We start from the raw sequence: 10000 nt of genomic DNA on the forward strand, positions 1-10000 counted from the left end.
CCCTCCTCCTCCTTCCTCCTCCTCCTCCTCCTCTCCTCCTCCTCTTCCTCCCCCTTCCTCTCCTCCTCCTCTCCTCCTCCTCTCCTCTCCTCCTCCTCATCCTCCTCCTCTTCCTCTCTCCTTCTCTCTCTCTCTCTCTCCTACTCTCTCTCTACTACTACTACTCTCACTACTCTACTACTACACTACTTACTACTACTACTACTACACTACTACTACTACTACTACTACTACTACTCTACTACTACTACTACTACTACTACTACTACTACTACTACTTACTACTACTACTACTACTACTACTACTACTACTACTACTATACTACTACTACTACTACTACTACTAACTACTACTACTATATACTACTACTACTACTACTACTACCTACTACTACTACTACTACTACTACTACTACTACTAACTACTACTACTACTACTCAACTACTATACTACTACTACTACAACTACTACTACATACTACTACTACTACTACTACTACTACTACTACTACTACTCACTACAACTACTACTACTACTACTACTACTACTACTACTACACTACTACTACTATACTACACTACTACTGACACACTACTACTACTCACACTACTACTACTACTACTACTACTACTACTACTACTACTACTACTACTACTACTTTTTCTGAAACGATACCACTTCATGTAAAATCGAAACAGACAAGAGAATAGGTCTCTGTGCGTCCATTATCCCTCATCGAAAACGTCACATTTGAGCGTCAAAGACAAGATTAGAGGCAGAAGCGGCCGAAGTGTCTCAGTCCTTTGGCAGAGACGCGAAAAGCCCATAAGGAATACAATAAGGCAAACTCAGATGGTGCATGCCTTTGTTATCGCATTTTCTGTTTACGATAAGAGCGAGAGGGAAGAAGACACAAAATGGGATCATAGAAAAAGAAATATTGCAATACAAATCTTCTTGATGATTGATTTGTTCAGCATAGCCTCTATTCCCTTCAAGCTTCAATGGCAATTGAAACTGAACAGAAGAACAAGCGGGATTCCCCATTCGACGGCTACCAGCACAGAAGCGCGCTCGCGCAAGAAAAACACACTCTTACGCATGTTTTTATTCTCACTAACATTCAATTCTCTCTCTCTCTCTCTCTCTCTCTCTCTCTCTCTCTCTCTCTCTCTCTCTCTCTCTCTCTCTCTCTCTCTCTCGATCGTTCGCTCGCTGTTACGTTTTCTCTTTTTCTTCTTGTCCTTTGTCATACAATTTCCTTTATTCTTTGGTCATTTTTCCAGGAGAAAATGATCTGTGTAATTTGTTATTTATTTATTTACATCATACTTTGTCGATCAACTAATTTATTTTGACAAAATATCATCTTCCAACCTCTGCAAATCATATTCTATTCATCATTTATCCTGATCCAACGATTATCATATTAGGTAGAATCGTTAAAAACCATTCGCCCCTTCCATGAATAATGTACACCTTTTGTTAGAGAGCGGTGTCGTGCTAGAAGAGAGAAAATATTACAGCTGTTTAAATGACTTTTTTTAAAAACAACCAAAGAAACGAAAGTTTTAATTTTTTCACTTTCCTAGCTTTACAATACATAAATATTAGGAACTCCAGCTTTTCTAAATGTCTTGAGTTATTTTGTTTATTATATTTTCTTATTTCCTCAGGCTGTGGCCTAAACTTCCACAAGCGCTGTGCCTACAAAATCCCAAACAATTGTGCCCATGACAGATACCGCCGACATTCCTCCTCCAGCGTCTCCTTCAATCTACCCATCAAGGCGTCCGATAACATATCGCTGGCATCGAGCAACGACAGCCAAGTGCAGGTATGTGGTCGTCCGATCATCATCATCATCATCATCATCATCATCATCATCATCATCATCATCATCATCATCATCATCATCATCCATCATCATCATCGTCGTCGTCGTTGTCATCATTATCATTCATCATCGTCGTCGTCATCATCATAATCATCACCCGTCATCGTCATCATCTTCATCATCATCGTTATCATCATCATCATCTGTCCATTGCTCTCAAATTGTATCATGGGAATTGGATTTTGGTAGTGGTCGGAACTGGTAGGCGGGGTACATAAAAAGGTGTTTTTTTTTAGGATGGAATGTTGGCATTGCACACAGGTGGCACAGAGCATAATCAACGTTATACGTCATTCGCTTTTCCCAGAGGATCCAATAACACTGATGCCCGATTTTGATTAAATTTATCACGTATAGTGGTTCGGGTGGGGATGGTGATAGTAGTAGTAGTAGTAGTAGTAGTCGTCGTCGTCGTCGTCGTCGTCGTCGTCGTCGTCGTCGTCGTCGTCGTCAGAATGAAAAGCCGGAATGTATAGTCAAGAGTTGCCAACTTCCGATTTTTTCTCTCTCGGATTCTCCCGCTTTATATGGTCTTTAAAATATCCTGGCAGACGTTCTAAAGATCTGTTTCTCTCTTTGATTTTTTTTTCCATTGATATTTTAATGATGTTTTCACAAATGCAGTTTACTAAGTCTTTAAATGTGTCCAAATGTGTTTCCCTATTAAATTTCATGACAAAGAATCTTCTTTCCTAATATTTCATTATTTTACAGCATCATAACTGATACACTGATAATTATAAGGACGTTTATCATTTTTTAAATAGAAAAGGTCGGAGTAAGAAAACTGAAGTCAGAATTGAGTTTAACCCTGACTTACTGACATGATGGGTTGCAGCTCCGATGTTCTTACAAAAAGCAAAGACGAATATAGATAGAAATTGTGCGTATTCATATGATAAGATTCATAATATTATCCGTGGCTAGCGTTGCCCGTATAGTGTATCCTCTTGCAGTTTAGTCTCTCGGGACAGGGGATACAATACTGGTAGTTGATTTGGTTGTGCGGGCATCAAGTTCTTTGGCCAGGAACTAATAGTGGCGGCGGTAGTAGTGGTATGAAGCGGCTGGGCCGCTTTCAAAAATGCGATTGATGTTTGGAAATTGGATTTCCGATATTGATAATATAATACATAATATGTTGCTGCTTGAAGTTTGAAGAAGATAAGATAAGATGAACTTTATTTATCCACTTCTTGAAATATACATTGGGCATTGCCATAGACTAATGAGTTTCTAAAAATAATTAAGCAAATGATGATAAAAATGAAATATAATGACCAAAAAGTAAACCATCAAAAAGCTTAACAAACTAAAACATATTTTAAAAAAAGAATTAAATATAACAATGAAAAAAAGTATAATGGAAGTTTCAATTTAATTCTCTAAGACAAATGAAGTGGAATATTCGGTTGACCCTTTGTCAACAAAATAAAGCATGTTGAATCATGCAAGGAAGAAGAATGTGAGATGAGATGATGGTAAGGCCTGAAGGCTTTAATCACGTTTTTTCCCCCATTTTCTTCATCGATAATGATATGCCTGTTTGAAATTATAATGCAGTTGTGTGTGATCACCGACAAAGGTCGACTTACTAGAACCGTCAATTAGAAGCCATCTTGCACAAGTCATTTGTTTTGTGGATTAGTGGTACTTTGGTCTTGTCACAAAAGTAAAGCAATATTAATCGTGGTCAGTGGTCGATTGCGCGATCGTGATCGTTGAGAAAAGTCTGATCCCGGCGTTGTGTCCTTGAGTAAAGTTCTTTACGTACATTACCCCACTTAACTGTGGTGTGAATGAGTATCTGCCAGTAGGTAGTGACAGTTATTGTAAAAGATGATACAAAAAGGATGCCTTGCCCTGTATGAAATTTATCTATGATGTCGTATGAAGCGCATTGAGCATGGTAAACTTGGGAAATGTGAGTGTTCTTATTGTTTTATTTAGTATGGACTTGATGCTGTGTCCCATTGCTAAAATTAAATTAGCTTGTTCAAACCATTCACTAAATGTGATGATTAATTCGAGGAATGAAGAAGAAAACGTTTTAAAATGACAGCGGAACTTGCTAATGCTGAGCTTGGAGATTGTAAATCAAGCTTATAATGAAACAAGCATCGTCGAAAGTGGACGACAAGTATTCTTGCATATATATTAATATACATATATAATCGTATAAAATCGTTTGCATACATACGTGGCCAGCATTGTCCAGCTTGTGTAGCGCTTGTCGGGGCTTGCCTCCTGGGACATAAGATATAACTCTATCAAACGCTTGATTTTGTGTGGGCCACTCTTGTATGAAGGTCAGAATTTGAAATAGCGGCGACGACGACGACGATGATGATGATGATGATGATGATGATGATGATGATGATGATGATGATGATGATGATGAAAAAGAAGTAGCTGGCACAACATTGTCTTTATTGATAACATACTTGTTAATTTAATTCCATTTGTAGGCAAGGGATCGAGCTGACAATTTGATAGCTAGGTTGCTAACATTTGGAGTCATTTTATTGATATAATTTATGAATTTCTGAATACCTAAATCTCCGCGTTGATTTTCTATTGACCAAAAGAAATTAGCATTGAAGATATTCTAACTACCCAAAATTTAACACAAAATTCTAAATTTAACCAAAAGTTAACCAAAATTAATACAAGGACTAGAGCTCGACACTAAGATGTTTGATGTAATAATTAGAATTATCTTTTTAAGTTTAATTATCCTAAATAAAAAGACGAATGACGAATTTGGATAAAACAGTTAATTTTATCCGTTGCATGAATGAATTAAAGATGCTCTATGCATGTGTGCCAAATTAGTTTATAACGGTGTCATACAAAACAGAAATGCATAAATTCTGTCAAGTGTCAAATCTTCAGAATGTTTTGAGATTTTGTCTCAGGTCTTCAGAAAGTGTATCATCATTTTCTCAGAAAATCACGAATTCTTCAAGTAGGCATATTACAATTTCAGGAAGTCGCCTGAACACCTGGCTATGCAAACAAAAATGTTTAGGGACCAAGGGCTACCAGATATGCTTATCTTAACAGCTATGTTCAAAATCATTCGTGACGGAAGTTCAACAATCTCACAAGAATGTTCTAAAGAACGAAAAATGAAAACTCGGAGTTTGTAGAGCATGGAACAAACACCATTGAAAAACTTGTGAGAAACAATGGGATGTGTTTCGAAATACCCATCCGAACCACGGAAAATTATCGGCTCTCCTTTCTCGTCCAAACCATTGCTGACTGAACCCGCCTCGATAACTTTACTACTACATCTCTACAAGAGTTTCGAACCGACTATGTCCACTGACTGTCAAGGCCGCTGCATCGAAGTCGTATTGGTATCTGCAGCATACGCTACAGAAACAGATGCAGATAAGATACGTCTGGAACACCATGTGTCTTATCCCTAGAAAGTTTTGAATGTCAAGTTTTAGATCTTCATTGTATAGTAAAAGAAAGGGTGTAAAATTGACCCTTATAAAAGATACAAAACAAAGCAGACGACGTTTTGGCCTTTGGCCGTCTAGGTAAACAAGAAACTCCCTTTCTGGGTGGGGTTCCTACCTCCCATAGTGGGCAGGGAGGTACATATTGTGTCTTCTATCCCCCTATATCTGTTTTCCAACTTGCATTCTGTCTTTGTCTTGGAATGCGATTACTTGGTTTTGTCCTGACCCGGGTCGGGGTCCTGGCTGGGAGGGAAACAGTCAAATGCATAGTTATTGTTTTGGGAGATGATATTTTTTTCCTTGTAAATCATCTCTCTGTTATGTATTATTATATTTGTTATAATTTATAATGTGAGCATTTGAGTGTATTCCTCTTAGTGGGGGCCGTGCTTGTGTCCTGATGAGACTTATTGGCGGTCTCAAACTAAGTACATTGATGGTATGCTCTTGGAATCTACATCTGATCCCTATTTGTTCCCAGTTCCCATTTGTCTTACTTTTTCTTGGATGCTTTAATTGTAATTCTAGAACTTTTTACTATCCCATTTTCTTCCTTTTTACTGGCGCTGATATAACCTAAATGTGTTGCAAGCGCCGTAAAACCCTTAAAAATAAAAAACAAACAAACTCCCTTTATTTTACTATACAATTCATTGACTCATTTAGGCACCTCTAGATTTTGGTATTTTGATCTTGAGGCAGTCAAGTGGTAGTTCAAAGTTAGAATGTAAAGTTGTAGATCTTCAGAAAGTCAAATGTCAAATCAAAGTCTTGAATGTATAGTTGTAGGTCTTCTGACATTCAAGTGCTAGATCAAAGTCTTGAGTATATTATAGTTGTGGATCCTCAGACAGTCCAAGTGTCATATCAAAGTTTAGAATGTCAAATTTTAGATCTCCAGACAGTCAAGAGTCAAATCAAAGTCTTGAATGTCAAGTGTTTGATATTAGGAGGGTCTTAAATTTATGTTTTGAGTGTTGAGAAACACCCTGGTGTCGATATTTGAGGCCCCAAATAGCATTTTATATCTAAAACCAATTTAAAATCGTAGAGGTATGGTCTTACATAAATAAGTATTTGTCCGGTTTTTACTCTCCTGGTTTCCAAACGTGCTCTCGGGGCGGGTGTGAAAACGGCTTGGAAATGGTATCGTGTGGATCTTCACTCTTGAATAGTGTGTATGTAAAAACCAATACAAGTCGTAATATTCAGGTATGACGTAACTGACTAATATTATTGGATGTCGTAAGGGATTGGCGCTGTAAAAAGATTAAATGTTATTATGTCACATTGCAATGGCATTGGTTAGAATAATTTGGCTTAGAGTGAATTGCTTTTTCAAGGAATTTTATCAAAGTTACCTTTAAATCGACTTCTACTTCTATACAGATTTCGACTGGAGTTTGAACTCGAGATTAATTTGCCTATTGCGTTGATCTCGCATTTATCACACATCTATCTGTCTATCTATCTATCTATCTATCTAATATATATATATATATATATATATATATATATATATATATATATATATATATCTAACATTATTGATTTCGAATGCTTCGTAGTCGCATTGTGATGTTCTACAACTAAGCAGATGTGTATAAAACGATAAACCTCATAATATCCATATTGTAGTAATATGGAAAATGATCTCAATAAATGTCGAACTCCTTTTTAGGCTGATGAATATGGAAATTTATTGAATTACACCCAAATTGATTGTTAAATGAAGACATATTATGGCTACATCACTAAATCACTGGTTTGTAAAACTTCGGCAATTTTGTAATTGAAAGTAATTAAATTTTTATAAGAGTGTCAATTCGAAGATGGACGATTTGAACGACGGGTCTGGAAACTAGTTGAAGATAAGATAAGATAAGATAGATAGATAGATAGATAGATAGATAGATAGATAGATAGATAGATAGATAGATAGATAGATAGATAGATAGATAGATAGATAGAGAGAGAGAGAGAGAGAGAGAGAGAGAGAGAGAGAGAGAGAGAGAGAGAGAGAGTTTTTGTATATGTGTGTGTGTGTGTGAATTAGCACAGATGGGTAGGTTGCGTGTGTGGGCAAGTGTTGACTGAGGGGAAGGGCTTGGGGGGGGGGGGGGGGGGGGGGCGCACGGGAAGAGGAAATCGAAGTTGAAGGGACAGACTAGCCTAAACAGACCGTCATTTTGTTCTTTGAAGACAAGATAGTATTTGTTCACCAAGACTATAATTTTATTTTTTGTTTTGTTTTGTGTTAAATTTTTTTCCATCATTAATTATAATGTGATTTAAAAAGAAAGAAAATCCTATAGATATTGTCGTCTCTTTTAAAACTGTAGAGCGTACATAACCGTTTTCGCCCTTTTTAAAAGAGTCGAATTGGAAGGATATATAGATAAATAAACAAGCAAAAGTCACACCTAATGTTAATGGCGCAACCGTAATGCGGGTGTCTTTGCATGTAAATGAATAAATTAGCAGAAAAAAAATCAACATAAATAGAAAAGATTAATGCCAAAATTTACAAAAATTATCTGAATGGGCCGAGATTGGAGGGTAGAAAAATGAGGATGTGGGGGGGGGGGGGGGGATGTAGAAAGAGATTTTTTTATTTTTTTTTAAATGCATTTTTTAAAAAAAAAGAGGAATGTGTCGGAATAAAGGGGTGGTCTTCGCCCCTTGGGTCTGGTCGGTAATAAGGCAATTAACTTTTAGATTCGGAAATATCGTAGTGGGAAAATGACCTTACTATCTTCCCGCTGGGTGTTTTTTTGCCAAATGTTACGAGGGGAAATGTGGCCATTAGACCGACTGTAAATTATAGCTGTTAGGGTTTTTTACCATTGGCTTAGGGAAAGAACGACAGTGAAGACAAAACATCTTTTGTCTCATTTTGGTAAGGAACATTTAATTTCATGTATGGATAGATTGAAATGACCATCAACTTGCCATGAAGTGTTAAAATTGAGATTTTTTTAAAGTCTCGGGTTTGACAAGGTGAAGGTTATCTTAATCGTATCAATTTGTAGTTTTCTGGTAAAGATTAGGTAAAGGTGTTTTGTTATTGCATAGCAATGTTTGGATTACGTTATAACAGGATCACAAACACACACGCGCGCGCACATACATACATACATACATACATACATACATACATACATACATACATACATACATACATACATACATATATACATACTCTCTCTCACACACACACACAACACAAACACACACACACACACACACATACTATAGCCTACTCCTCAGAGCCCCCTCTATCTATATCTCCGTATCAGTATAATATGTGTATGAGTATATAAATTTGTATATATATATATATATATAATATATATATATATATATATATATATATATATATATATATATATATATATATATATATCCTTTCTTTAAAAAATATAGCATTGTGGAGAACATTGTGCTTATTTGAGTCAATAAAAAAATTGATACGGCGCACAACTCTACTGAAAGATTTGAAAATTAGAAATGTATTTTTTACAGATAGATAAACAGATAACTTGATTTCCTTTTATAATTCAAAGTCAGTTTGAAAGTTCGTTGAGTCAAACAGATATCAGAAAATATGTACCAACGACGACACTTGACTCCCAAAATCAACTAATTTTGACACTGTAAAAAGTTCTCAATTTGCGTCATCTATTTATGACATCAAGTATTATTATTACTTCCGTTGTGTTGTTGATAAATCGGTGATCAGTGTTCTTATGTATGTTCTAATTGCGTGTATGTTTGTGTGTGTGTGTGCGTGTGTGTGTGTGTGTGCGTGTGTGTGTTTGTGTTTGTGTTTGTGTTTGTGTTTGTGTGTGGTGTATACATGTGTGTGTGGGTGTTGGCATTTTTCAGCAAATTGTGGCATTCATAGTGATATTATTCACTTGATCACATGAAGGTATTTCAGTCGCCATTTTGATTCTTTTTTTACTATTAGGGTTAGCTCGAGATCGAGGATATTTCTTTTTCTATTAAGGTTAGTCATAAGTCTTAGTAAAGGTGCTAGGATGTTTTTTTTCCATAAGTTAAGTAAAGGGAGACATTCCGAAAGCTCCTACATCCCCAGTATTCTTTAAATTTGTATTTTCACCGTTGATATTTTGTCAGGCATTTATTTATTCGATTTGTCATTATATCTAGAAGTATTTTAAAAACTCTAGAACAAACCTTGATAGATTTGTGAAAGTTTAAAATTTCTTAATTGGACCATTGTTTTGATTTTCAGCCGCCATTTTGATTTGTTAAATATTGAAAGGTAGTGCAAAGCAGTCCGAGAGTTGTTTTTTTTTTTTTTATTAGGGTTAGCTCGAGAGGTTAGAAGTCTTATTAAAGGTGCTAGGAAGTTTGTTTTTCCATAAGTTAAGTAAAGGGGAGACATTCCGAAAGCTCCTACATCCCCAGTATTCTTTAAATTTGTATTTTCACCTTTCATCTTTTGTCAGGCGTTTATTTATTCAATTTGTCATGATTTTTTCGATTAGGGTTAGCTCGAGATCTGATGATTTTTTTTTCCTATTAGGGTTAGTCATAAGTATTATTAAAGTGCTAGCGTGTTTGTTTTTCCTATTGGGGTTGATTAAAGGTACTAGG

The 10000-nt window shown here is 36.0% G+C and overlaps 1 protein-coding gene across 3 annotated transcripts in view; it reads right to left on the reverse strand.

Moving 5' to 3' along the window:
• LOC144968175 (serine/threonine-protein kinase D3-like) overlaps positions 1–10000 on the reverse strand; it is a 186242-nt gene that overhangs the window by 130783 nt on the left and 45459 nt on the right. The window lies entirely within an intron of this gene.

This window comes from Berghia stephanieae, chromosome 1, assembly GCF_034508935.2.
Source record: "Berghia stephanieae isolate SIO BIC M18660-M18661 chromosome 1, UCSD_Bste_1.3, whole genome shotgun sequence".
Lineage (NCBI taxonomy): Eukaryota > Metazoa > Mollusca > Gastropoda > Nudibranchia > Aeolidiidae > Berghia > Berghia stephanieae.